Source organism: Euprymna scolopes, chromosome 36 (assembly GCF_053919585.1).
Source record: "Euprymna scolopes isolate OS-2025 chromosome 36, ASM5391958v1, whole genome shotgun sequence".
NCBI lineage: Eukaryota > Metazoa > Mollusca > Cephalopoda > Sepiida > Sepiolidae > Euprymna > Euprymna scolopes.
The window spans coordinates 12,731,662-12,744,767 of NC_136517.1; the positions used below are offsets into that span (position 1 = coordinate 12,731,662).

Below are 13,106 nucleotides of genomic sequence, written 5' to 3' on the forward strand. Positions count from 1 at the left end.
AATTAAAAGAATCAAAGCACATATCCCCCCCCACCCCCAATTCTGATATGCCGAAAAGTTATAATTTTTCTGATTCCAATTAATCGTCCCAACACTATTGTGTGTGTGTAATATATATATATATATATCTTTTTTCCATATTGAAAGTATCAACTGATATATTTGAACTTCATTTTCTGCTTTTAATTTTGTTAAAATTAGTTTTTGTATAAAAAAAACAAAAAACTGTAATAAAATTTGAAAATATTAAAAATGCATGAAAAAAAAAAAAAAAAAAAAAAAAAGCCGTTAGCAAGAAAAAGAAAAACTAAACCAAAACAAAGTACATTACACAAGGGAAGGAAATAAAATGTTTTCATTGAAAGATCCTACCCTTGCTACCGTAATAAAGAAATGGTCTGCTGAGCTTAGCCTGTCCTTTCCAAACTAGAACAAATGCCTTGCAGGATTTTGTTTTCCTGGGAGCTGGAAAATTGTCTCTGTGGTACCAGTGTTAACAAAACTCTAGCAAAAGAACCGACTGCAAAATTATTGCCTTATAAGAGTTTCTCCCATTCTTTACTAAAATGTTTGAATCATTAATCAAATGGTAGTTCACCATCTTGAAAATTATAAACTTTTCACTGATCAACAATATGGATTCAGACAATCTTGCTCTAATCCAGATATCCTAACAGTAACTCCTGAGCATATATATTGAACATAAGATTAGTTAGCGGAAACTAGGGCAGTAATGCTAAATACGAGGGGCGTGCAATAAGTAATGCCCCTGAACCACTTCCAGTTGTCTGATCTAGCTGAAATTTTGCATGTGCAATGGTTTATATCTCTACGGCTTATGTGGCAAATTACAGCTATGAACTAATTGTGGTTTCTGTTTTAGATGTAGAGTTGTTTTTTTTTTTTTTTTTTTTAAAATACATTTACAAAACTTTAATAAGACTATTTAAACTAAACTTTTTAATGGCAAAAATGTTACTGTTTAAATATAGAAAAACATGGTGTTCTATTTTAGAAGGAATAAGCTCCCCAAAATGAGGCACTAGGGACTGATATTTTTATTTAAAAATGGATTTACAAAATATTTTGTGGAGAACCGGATTTTCCCTACATAAAAAACCGTCATAATAATTGGGAATTTAAGATGCTCATGTCTCCCGTCTGTGGTCAGTGCTAGTCAATATATTTTTTTTAAACAGCATATATATTTTAACAGTTTAACTTTTGTAATATATATATATATATATATATATATATATATATATATATATACTAGCTGTACCCGGCCACGCGTTGCTGTGGCTCAGTTTGTTAAAATGGAACACATTCCTCAAGAAAAATTGCATTTTGTTCGTTTATTTACTTTTTTTATTTTTTGCAATTTTTTTTAATCAATAAAAGTTATTTTTTTCCCAAAAAAAAAAGATTAATTTTTTACCATAAATGGTTAGGTGAAAGTTTTTTTTTCAGGAAAACTTGCACTTAAAGAAATTTTGCAGTAAACGTTTCTCTTTTAAAACGGAATTTTTATTATAAAAAGAACAGATGAATGCTTTACATGAACACTGTAAATAGTTATGTGAATGTAGAGAAAAGTTTGATTCTTTTTTTCATGAGAATGTACAAATTATTTTTTTTTAACAGATGTTCAGAAAATAAACAGAAAAATACTTCCATCATTAATTATGCAGAAAAATAAATAAAATGTTGATTTAGTGTTTCAACATTATGCTTATAAATTACGATAAAACTTGCTGAGTATGCGCTGTTTTACGGTTGTTGTAAAAATGGAACGGAAATTTAAATTTCACTCCGCTTTAATCTTTCTTGATTTTTTAATTGTGCCCCCCCCCAAACGAATATAATCAAAACAGTAACATTCAACAATTGTACTTTATGTATATAAAACACAAAATATAAAAAAAAAAAAAAAAAAGAAAAGAAAAAAAAAGTTAATAACGAAAGGGAAATAATTCCATTTTTAAACGAAAAAGTCAGTTTGGTATATCTTTTTGTTATTTTTTTTTTACATAAGTCCAGCTTACCATTCAAATTGGAAATGTCGACATTTATAGGTTGTCGGGTACGTTTACAATGAATAAACACTCCAATTTAGTAGATGTATCAGAATTTCTGTAGGAATTTTTGACACCCCTATCACGAAACTGCGAATAAAATATAAAAAACTCGTAATTTCTCTTTTAAAAGTGGGTTGTTTATTTTCTTTATGGATTATACTTCCAAAATAAACTATTAAAGTTGTTTTAAAAGTAATACAAATATTTTTTTTTATTTTTAAAAAAACAGTAATGAATTTTACGAACTCAATATTTTTCAATTTTTAAACTTAAAAAGTCTATCAAAATTTTTCTATTGACTCTATTTTTAAGATATTTTCAGGATCAATGTGAAATTTTATGCTCTTTCCAATAAACCGAATATAATATTTTAGACAAACATTTTTTTTTACATTCACGCCCCCCCCCCATTTTCAAGTGTCTATTAAAAAGTAAATAATTTATACACCAAAGTTTTATATATCACAAATTGAAGAGAAAAGGTCAATAAATAATATATTCAAATTTAAAACAAAAAAGTAGTGTTTTTTTTAGAAATTTGGTGTAAAGTTCAAAGTTTTTTTTTTTAAACCATGTTTTTTTTTTTTTTTTTAATGAAACGTTGGTCCTTGCTCCTTTAATTGAAAAAAAAAATTAGGGCTTGAATTACATTTTTCGAGTAGTTATAAGCTTGGAAAGACAGGGGGTCGAATAATTCATGCCTCCCATTTTGAAATGTCTATTAAAAAGTAAATAATTAATTTACTCACCAAAGTGTTATATATCAGAAATTGAAGAGAAAAGGTCAATAAATAATATATTCAAATTTAAAACAAAAAAAAGTAGTGTTTTTAGAAATTTACCTGTAAAGTCCGAAGTTTAAAACCTTTTTAAAAAAACAACAAAAACATGTTCTTTTTTTTTTTTTTTTAATGAAACCTTGGTCCCTGCTCTTTTAATTGAAAAAAAAAAAAAAAAAAAAAAAAATTAGAGCTTGAGTTACATTTTTCGAGGAGTTATAAGCTTGGAAAGACGGGGTGGAATTATTCACTATTTTTCACGAAATTTCTGATACATCTACCAATCTACCCATGTTAGAACGGCTTTCGGAATAGACACCCCTAACCTTGCCAGCATACCCGAAAAGCTATAAAAGTTCACGTGTCGAATGATTGATGAGTTGGACGTAATGTAAAAATGTACTGAATTTAAAAGAGAACGAAATTCAAATTTCCGTTCCATTTTTACAACAACCGTAAAGCAGAGCATTCTATTAGCAATACACATGAAAAAATTGAAATAGCATTGAATATTTCAATATTGGTATGCATAGAAAGAGCTTGATGAGCTAAGAAAGAATCTTTTTAAATTTTTGAAATCTGATTAAAATTAAGGAAGTTATGGCTATTTTTGTGCCTCACACGTTTGGATATTTTTCCCTCTTTAAGACCATATGCGTTTCGTCACATTTTTTGCACTACTTTTTCAGTAAAAATGTCATATCTTTGTTAAAACACAAGACTAATCAATGAAATTTACCATATAAGTGTATTTTTGTACAAGGAATCAGAATATGCAACTGAAAATCTCCCAAAGTTTATGGTTTCCAAATAATCTGCAGTAAATGTGCATAAATATGCAGCAATTCCTTAAAAATGCCATGTATCCATAAACAGAAAAGAAGTTGGAGAACTCAAAGTTGAATTGTAATGTGCTTTATGTACAAAAAACTTAAATCTAAACATAAGACCATTTAAAAATGAATATATTGCAATATTTCTTTGGTATTATTGTAGATTAACACCTTCTGTTTAACCCCACTTAACTCCTGACCACCCCTCCAAAATGTGATTCTACCTTTTTAGGAAATTATGTATAAAATGCCATGAAATACTTTAATGAAAGATAAACAAATTATTTTAGAATTGAATGTAAAATAAGTTCCTATTACAGGTCATTCTAGCATTTTAGGGCAGTTAACTTTTTTTTTCTATGGGAAAATATGCATGCTTTTTTTTTTTTTAAGATGATTATGTGTAGTTTTAAGAGGGTTTCTATGCAATGAGAATATGAGGAGGGTTGCCATTCGGTCTTTGAATTAATTGTAGGGCTAAGGAAAATTATGTGCGAACATACTGAAAACTTGACAGAGACAAAGCTAACAAAAACAATATTAGAGGGGGAGCGGTTAGTTTCACAAAAATTTAATGTAAAATAATTCATCATTTCCTGGCCATTCTAGCATTTTAGGACAGTTAACCAATTTATTTTTATGTGTATTTTTCTTTAAGGAAGGGTCTATTTTTTGTTTGTTTGTTTTAGATGCTTGTATGTGGCTTACAGAGGTATTTTGTTGGGGGGGGGGGCGCTTGCCACTCGAACTTAGTGTTATTGTTAGGGTTAAAGAGTGTTTTAGGAGGAGACTTGCCACACATAATTTGTATTAGAGGTAAAGTTAAGAGAGCTTTTTTTCAAAGAGAGCGTTCAAAAATTTGTTGATTTCTATTTTCGAGGTTGAAGGTGTTAATTCCATAGGCCGTTTATACTACGCTGGAGCAGGTTGTAAAATATCTTTCGCTTAATAAGTAGAAAAAAAAATAACAAAATAGAAAGCTTCCTAATTGTAGTTTGATGTGTTTTCTAACTGCTTTTAAAATTTCAAGAATATTGATATAGATTTTGAGGGTTTGTATTACTATACACATAGATTCGAAAAAGTTGTCAAAAAAAACAAATATATAACAAATAAATGTTATCAAAAGCAAGTTACTTTTCTACCTAACTGGATAATTTTTTAGTGTTTTTATTTAATGTAACATGTTTATTCAGCTTGAAAACAGTGTTTACCGATGTTTTGGAAAATTTAAAATGGCGCCCGCCGCCCGACTCTCTTGAAACGGTAAGTTTGGGGAAAAGAGTTAAAAATAAAAAAGTAGACAAAATACTGCTAGAAACTCGCTCAATATGTTACCGTGACATAGGCTGACATATATTCGGTGAGTTTTTAACAGTATTTTGTATAGTTTTTTTTTTTTTTTTTAACTCCTTTTCTCAAACTTACCGTGTCAAAGAGAGTCGGGCCGGGCGCTATTTTTAATTTTCCAATACATCGGTAAACACTATGTATTTCGAGCTGAATAAACATGTTACATTGAATAAAAACACAAAAAATATATCCAGTTAGGTAGAAAAGTAACTTATCTTGCCTTTGATAACATTTATTTGTTATATATTTGTTTTTTGACAACTTTTTCGAATCTATGTATGAACGAGATTTTGATACTTATTTTGATTTAAAAAAAAAACATTTGTGGCTGTTCGCAGTAAAACATTGTTTTAATTCGTTGTTCAAGACAAATTTAAAGAATAAAAGTGCATGCAAGCTTCCTAATTGTAGTTTTTGTTTTTTTAACCATGTTTTTAAATTTGACGAGCAATGTAAGAAATTGCAACAGATTCATAATGCCGAATTGGTTGGGATTGTTATTATACATTCTGAAAACCGAATAGTTCTAAACTAATGTTATTCTGATAACAAAATAGCTCTCATTAAACGTATAAGAACATTTATATTCATATTTTCATATTTTTCTTAATTCGTTCTTGAATAAAAATTAAAGAACGCGTGTTGTTTACACTGTGCTATCGCTGATTCTACAGGCTGGAGCTGCTGCTGCTTCTTTAAAATACTAACTTCATTTGACCAAATTCGAGAAATATAAACAATTTTTTTTTCGGGTAGGTCCTTTTAAATTATCAATTACCGCGGTCCTACTCAACATAAAATAATACTTTTAATTGATAAAGATAGTAAAAAGATTGATTTACTTACTACTGGGTGTCCGAAGAATTTTTTTTTCAAAATGTTCAATACTCGTCATATTAAAGTCTTATTTTTAACACGACAAAAAAAGAAATGGTCAAAAATATTTCGGACACTTGACAGTATTAAGATTAACACCTCTTCTAATTGGTTCCCAAATTTCATGACGAAATTCTTCATACAATCACGGTACGGACCTTTAGAAAACAGGGGGGGTCATTACAAAACCTTACCGAAAACGCCATTTTATGACGTTCACATTTTTATCACTTTATTTGCTTAAAACTCTTAAAATATATAATGTACATTCATATTTATTAATTCATTTGAAAGTATATTCATTTCCGAACAAAACAGTAGTAATTTGAAGACTTGAAGTGCTTTGGTTTAAAAAATATGGCTATTTTAGTAGAACTACCTTGAAATCTGTGATTATCCAAAGCGTTTTTTCGTCCGTGTGTATTACTAATTCTATGCAAATTTTACCTAACTTACTGTATTAATGCTATTTCTTTTAAGTATAAAAAAAGAAATATATATTTATGTTTGGCTATAAATTCCTAAACTCATTTCACCCTAAATAATTTAGGTGACTGAAATAGGAATCTAATTGAATCTTTTATTTCCTGATAGTATGTGAGAAATTGATTTTTCTTCAAATTCATTAATACGGACTTTAGGGGCTTTTTTCGGAATGTTCCTGTAAAAATTATTTTTTTATTGTTACAAATTACGATGCTTTATTTATATAAAAAAAGCAAAAATAAATTCTTGTGTTTTTTATTTACTACTGAAAACCATAACTTTAGTAAAGGTATTTTTTGTTTAAACAAAATAAAACATTTTCACTAAGAGTTAAGTAAAAATAATTTGTTCATTATATTCTGCGATCATTATTTGATAAATACTGCAATTTTCATTAAAATTGGTTAATTTCCTGATTTTTGGTGAATTTTTAAGTAAAGGGAAGGGTCAAAATGTTTATACACTTTGAGCGTGGGCATTCATTGTCTGTCCCTACCATTTTTCGATGAATATTTGATAGCAAAGCGACCACGTGCGGTTAATTTAAATCAAATTTCAATCACATGGTTACATTATCAATAATCATGTGATTAAACCCATTGAAAATTTACCGATATTGTAAACGCATTATGTTTACATTAAGCCTGTGTGACCAAAATATCCTTTTCTGACATTTAAAAAAACCCGCGAGGTCAGGAGAAAGAAATGTCCAGAAAATCGCTAGATTTTTAACTTTTATCATCTGAAATTTTCAAAAATCGCTAAGCCCCCCCCTCCATATTTTAACTTCCTACACTAAAAAAATTATAAATATAGTATATTCAATATATAAAATGTTCTGTGTTTTCTCACTATATGTTTCTGGAATTATATTGAAGTTGTTAGCTCCCCAGAAGGCTTATATATTTTATCAGCTAGTTTTACCTGTTTTTTTCGGAGAGGGTATTTTTTATTTTATTTTAAAAGAAACAAATCATAAACTCAAACATTTTATAATAAAAGTTAAATTGAAATATACTGCAAATTAAACATCACAATAATGGTGCAACATATTTTGAAATTAGAAAAATAAAAAAAAACAAAAACACTTTGTTTTAGCATGTTAAAAGTATTTAGGTTGGTGGATAATTAAATTCTACTGTATTGGTATAAGTTTTTTGCTTGTTTTTTTTTTTTGCTGTTGTTTCTTGCTTTTTACAATTTTCGATTAAATACTTCTAAATTAAGCGGGATTGCTTAGATCATATTTTAAATAAACTTCGGAGGTTGGAATACCCCCCCACCGAAAATGTACTTGGAAAAATCGATTTTATAGCGAGATTTAAGAATGGTTAGCCGAAAAAAAAGGTGAAAAACAAAACAAACAATCAATAAATAATTGTTACCAAAGGCAATAAATGCTACTTTTTTTTTTACTTACATGAATGAGTTTATTTTATGTTTTAAAGTATTTTTAAGCGCTTTTTTTTATTTTTTAATCTAAAATTGTGGGTGCGAGGGTGCGAAATATCTCCAGATTTTCTAGAATTCCCCGCTAGATTGCAAACGACATCTCCAGATCTAGCAGGAAAACCGCTAAATTGGAAACACTGGTCACGTGACAGGAAGCGGTAATAAATAATTGTCCCTAAATAAAAAAAAATGACAGACAGTATACCACCTATCTATCATAGAAAAATTAAGTATAATGTTATAATTAAAAAGAAATATATAAAAACACACATGGATATAGTAAACATATTATACCAAAACGTGGAAGCCATCCGTCCAGTGGTTTTTTAGACTATTGATTGTGAACGAACCAAGAGTTACATATATATATATATATAGGGTGCTGGAGGTAAACGTTTTCATCTGGGCTGACGTTAACCGCCTGATAGTCAGGGACCCGAACCTTGGAATAACCACTAAGGAGGCTGTCCTATCAGCAGGTGCAAAGTACTGGGGCTGCTGTATTGTCATTTGGTGGGGACCTCTCGATGCCATACTAGTGGGTAATTGTTACGGCTTTACCTTATGTGCTACAAAAAAAAAAAAAAATTTTTTTCCCGTCTTTCGTCTCTTACTTTCCCTCTCTGTTCTGCTCTAACCAAGTATGCTGACCTGTTTCACAAATCCCAAAATCCTCAACATGAAATATCTCAAAAATGAAAACACGAATAAACCTAGAACCCCATCTTCCAATGTAGACCCCTACTCCCATATCTCCTCCTCCATCAGGGATCTACGTTCTAACCTTCCAGAGGTTGAAGCCCAATTACAGGAGACAAAACCTAACATTCTTTCTAAGCGAAACTGGAATAGGGCCGACCACCTCCCTAGATGAGTTCATAATTAACGGATACTCTAACTTAACATCTAAATTTGATCCCAAGATCGCCACGGGCATGGAATATGTGCCTACATTAAAGATGGCTTCCCATGTGGCAGGGATATCTCCAGAGAAGACCCCAATCTACCTTATATGTGCTTCCGGGTTGCACTTGCTTACACCACCGCATTTATATTTGCCCTCTATCGCCCCCACAACAGCAAAGTTACTATCTTTAAGAGTATATCAGAGAAAATTGACCTCATCCTGTCTGCTCATCTTTCGGCTAACATTCACATTTGCGGTGACTTCAATGTCCATAATGTGGCTGACCCACTCAAATAAAACTGATGATGACGAGAGGGTCTGTCATGATTTTGCCTATGACCTCATTCAGATTGTTCGCGAGCCCACCCGTGTGCCCGATACTACCGGTCAGCATGCAAGCCTTCTAGACCTTTTTCTATCCATTTTCCTGAGCTATGCTCATGTTCTGTTCTATCTTCTCTGGGATCCTCCGACCACTGCGTTGTATCAGTTAAGATAAAAATGAAATATAATAAATCTACAGATGTACCTCTCCACCGTACTGTATACCTATACTATATGGCGGACAGGGATAGCTTCCGTACATTCATATCTGATCTACCTCTCCATTCTATGTTTAAAAAGGATGTGTCCTTGTGGAGAAAGTGGCTTACCGTTAAAGAGGCTACGCGTTTGTGCCTGCAGAGCACAAACTAAGAATCAAGATGGCGCCCGCATGCGTTTATGTGGAAAAAAGTCTCGTGGAATCTCGGAGAATCTCGTACCCTGATTCCATAAATAACGAGGAAAGAAAAGCGGGAGGTGAGACGATTTTGAGTCACGGAAACGAACGGACGTGTGTAAAAGAAGAGGTAGAAGAAAAGAGTGTGGTGAACGAAACAAACAACGACTCGGTTGAAAGTAGAGTTGTAACGAACACAAGCTATTCCGGCATGACGTCAGGATTTGACCCCAAGCTAATTCCCCTGTTTGATGGCAGTAGCACTGATCACTCAGTGCAGGAATGGGTGGAAAAAGCAGAATTAATATGTCAGCTCAGTGTGGTGAAGCGTATAGAATGTGTGGTCCCAATGCGCCTCACTGGGGGAGCATATGCAGTATACCAGCAGTTGGCTGGTGAGGAAAAAACAGATTTTGCTTGCATCAAGCGCGCCCTTTTTACAGCATTTGCATTAGATCCAATTACTGCATGGAAGGAATTCATGGCCCGAAAATTACATCCCGGGGAAACGGTGGATGTGTATCTGGCTGAGCTAAAAAAGCTATCGGTCCTTTTTGGAGGGATGTCAGACAAAGGCTTGGTGTGCGCCTTTGTTGCAGGATTACCTAAGAGTGTGGAAGATCTGCTCCGTGCCTCATCCCAAGTGGATGAGATGGACATATCGGAAGTATTGGCGCGGGCACGAGCAATACTAAAGAAAAGCCCTAACGCTATAGATCAAGTGACAGCTGTACAACCATCACAGGTTGGATTGCAGGACCTGGGCGCAGTTACAACCTGCTATAAGTGTGGAGGACCCAACCATTTGGCCCGTGATTGTCTTTCGTCACGTCAACCAACTCTGAAACTTGACGGGCCGCAGTGCTACAAGTGCAAAAAACGCGGACACCTGGCCCGCACCTGTCCGGGAAACGGGCAAGGGGAAGAAGCTACAGCGCCAGTCTTCTCCCCAGATCGTCATTGAGCAGGGCGCTACCCACTGTAAGCATACACATTAATGGAAGCGAGTGCCTCGCGTTTGTGGACACTGGGTGCACCCAGACTCTCGTAAGCAAGATATGCTGTGCCACTTGGAAAGCAGAGAGAATTCCGGTACTAACTGTAGGCGGAGGTTCACTAGCCTCTTGTGGGGTGAGCATTATCCGCGCAAGCATCAACGACGGGCCTGCAGTAGCCGTGCGAGCCCTGGTGATGGAGGGAGAGCTTATCGGGTACGACCTACTCCTGGGTATGGACTTCATTACACAACTGGGTGGAATTACCGTGGACAGAACCGGCAAGGTACAGTTCTCCTGATGTGAGGAACATGTTTGTGCTACCATAACTCTCGACGAGCCTGACTTTCATGCAGAGTATGATAGAAACACCAATGCATGGACGGTGTCTTGGAAGTGGTCAAACGATCAGCCACCAATATCCTTGCAAAACCGGTTATCGGAATATCCCCCACCCATGTGGCTAAGGGAACAGTATGAAGAAGAACTGCAAACGTGGATCGACAATGGCTGGCTTCTTCCATACCCAGAGGATGAGCTTGGCCCCCCCGCGAGGGCTGATTCCCTTGATGGCCGTCGTACAAGAGACCAAACAAAAGGTCCGCCCCGTCCTAGACTACCGTGAGCTCAATGAGCATGTCGACCCATATACAGCAAGGGCTGATGTGTGTGCACTCAAATTAAGAGAGTGGCGACAGCAGGGATCGAACGTGGCAACTCTGGACCTATGCAGGGCCTATCTGCAAATACGCATTGAGAAGAAATTGTGGCCATTTCAGACTGTGGAAATTAGAGGAACCCGATATTGTCTAACCAGGCTAGGGTTCGGTCTAAATATGGCACCAGGCATTATGACAGCAATCATGCATGCTATCTGGCAGCAAGATGAGGCAGTGCAACAGGCAACATCCTCATACATCGATGATATATTCGTCAATGAGAACCTCATGTCAGCGCAATCGGTTGGAATGCACTTTGAAAGCTTTGGACTGACATGTAAGGAACCAGAGCGTCTGTGCGATGGAGCAAAAGTTCTCGGCCTGCACGTGCGCAATAGCAAGGAGGGACTTTGCTGGAGAAGAGGAAGTCACGTTCCCAAGGTCCCATCAAACATCACTCGACGAACAGTGTTTTCGCTTTGTGGAAAGATGGTAGGCCATTTCCCTGTGTGTGGTTGGCTCAGGGTGGCCGTGGCAGCCATAAAGAGACGTGCAACAGCCGTGTCGTCAGGATGGGACGATGCAGTACACGATGTCACCCTAATGAGCATGTTGACAGAGACTGTGTCCAGAGTGACCAGTGATGACCCCGTTCAGGGAAAGTGGTGCGTCAGCGGGAATGAGTTCACGGTCTGGGTGGCCCTTGGAGTTGTCCTTGCAGTTAATGATTCCATTATTGAAGATGCCTGTTGGCTTCGGCCAGAGAATGATTTGAGGCACATAAACCTGGCCGAACTTGATGCCACATTAAAGGGTGTTAACGTGGCGCTTTAATGGCACGCCAAGGTTCTACATATCATGACTGACTCGGCATGCACTCATCGGTGGATAACCGATGCATTAAGTGGAAGAGCACGGCTGACGACACGAGCATTGAGTGAGATGTTAATTCGAAGACGGCTTGCCACTTTGGTCGACACCATCACGGAGTACGACCTGACCGTGGACGTAGTGTTGATCAGGTCTGCGCTCAACAGAGCAGATGCTTTGACAAGAGTCCCTCAACGATGGCTTCTGGCTGGTGCTCGGAGAGATGCTGATAATCTGCAAAATACATGTGCAACAGTTGTGTGTAATGTGGATGCAGCGCGCATCATGGACATTCATCGACAGTGTGGACATCCTGGCATCAAGCGGACACTGTACTTTGTCAAGATGATTGATCCAGGAGTAGAAAAAAAAGATATCCGAAGAGTGGTGGAAAGTTGCGAGGCCTGCCAATCCATCGACCCAGCTCCAGCACGATGGAAGAAAGGGGAGTTAGGAGTGAGTGGTAAGTGGCAGAGAGTGGGCATGGACATCACACACTACGGTGGCAACCACTTCCTTACCCTCATCGATTGTGAGCCTACACGTTTCGCAGTCTGGAGACTCCTCAGGCACCAGGACTCTTGCAACATTATTCGCCAGCTGTCATCCGTGTTCTGTGAAAGAGGTGCGCCCGATGAAGTGCTGACGGACAACGACCCAGCCTTTTGCAGCCATCAGATGAGGCAGTTCTTACAAGAATGGGGTGTGCGGCTGCGGCTTAGATGCACTTATGTGCCTTCTGGCAATGGTATAGCTGAGAGAAGCCATCGCAGCATCAAAACAATTGCAGCCAGGAAGCAGTGCACCATCGCAGAAACTGTGTACTGGTATAATCTCATGCCAAAGGATGGCGTCTCTCCAGGAACGGCGCCTGCAAACGCAATCTATCAGTACCGTGTCCGAGAAAAAGGAATCCACCCCGATACAACTGTGGCCACTGAGATAGAACGGAATCGATATGCCAAAGGGGATGCTGTCTGGGTGAAGCCGCCAGGAAACTGATGTACTGACAAGTATAAACGAGGCACAGTGACCGATGTGGTGAGTCAGCAGTGTGTCCAGGTCGATGGCGTACCCCGTCACGTTAGGTACCTACG

The 13,106-nt window shown here is 36.1% G+C and overlaps 1 protein-coding gene across 4 annotated transcripts in view; it reads right to left on the bottom strand.

Moving 5' to 3' along the window:
- The window catches only part of LOC145260346 (transcription intermediary factor 1-alpha-like), a 110,724-nt gene that overhangs the window by 13,325 nt on the left and 84,293 nt on the right, over positions 1 to 13,106 (bottom strand). The gene's annotated exons all lie outside the window — the stretch shown is intronic.